The following is an 824-nucleotide window of genomic DNA, read 5'->3' as shown; positions in this document are numbered from 1 at the left end:
GGAACTATCACCTTTCACATACATGACAATATAACACGGAACTATCACCTTTCACATACATGACAATATAACACGGAACTATCACCTTTCACATACATGACAATATAACACGGAACTATCACCTTTCACATACATGACAATATAACACGGAACTATCACCTTTCACATACATGACACGACGGCCTGTTTAGCACTTGATGACATTTCTGATAGACATGTTTCCCCCATAATGACAATGTTTAGAGGGCAGTTTCCTCTACAGAAGCAGCTGGTCTGATACTTGGCTGAGAACTATTTGTTATAAGCTCAGTCAGTGCCATGAGATAAGAAATGTTAGGCACTGGCGTGTATAGGCCCCATAGGGGAGGCGATTATTTTACTAGGAGCTCTTAGGGAAGCCAGAGGAACACTTAATGGGGGGCCCTGACCAGGCTGACTGACCACTGTTCACAAAACATTTCCTAATCACTATTCCCCCCTATAAATCAGCCCCAATAGCCTATTCTGCCATCGCTGCTCATCTACCATCCCCTCCCCCTTCACTAGGAAAGGAACATTCATTAAAGATCTGTAATGTAATATAGGCTAATTTTATACTAATTACAATTTGGCCCCCTGATAGTCCATCTACCCCCGAGAGTTTTGTTCTTCCCGCCTCTAGTCTCAAACTGAGAGACTGTACTTAAAGGGGTTCTAAACCCTCTGGTTTTTTTTTTGCTTATATCTACTGCTAGCATGCAGTAGATATAGGCAAGAAGTGTAAAAAAAAAAAAAAAAAAGCTTAAAAAAATTTTAAACTTACCTCTTTATCGCCGCCCGTTCCC

The sequence above is a fragment of the Nanorana parkeri genome, unplaced genomic scaffold, assembly GCF_000935625.1.
Source record: "Nanorana parkeri isolate BGI_ZX_2015 unplaced genomic scaffold, ASM93562v1 scaffold1515, whole genome shotgun sequence".
NCBI classification, from domain to species: Eukaryota; Metazoa; Chordata; class Amphibia; order Anura; family Dicroglossidae; genus Nanorana; species Nanorana parkeri.
Note: the sequence above shows the minus strand (reverse complement) of the source record.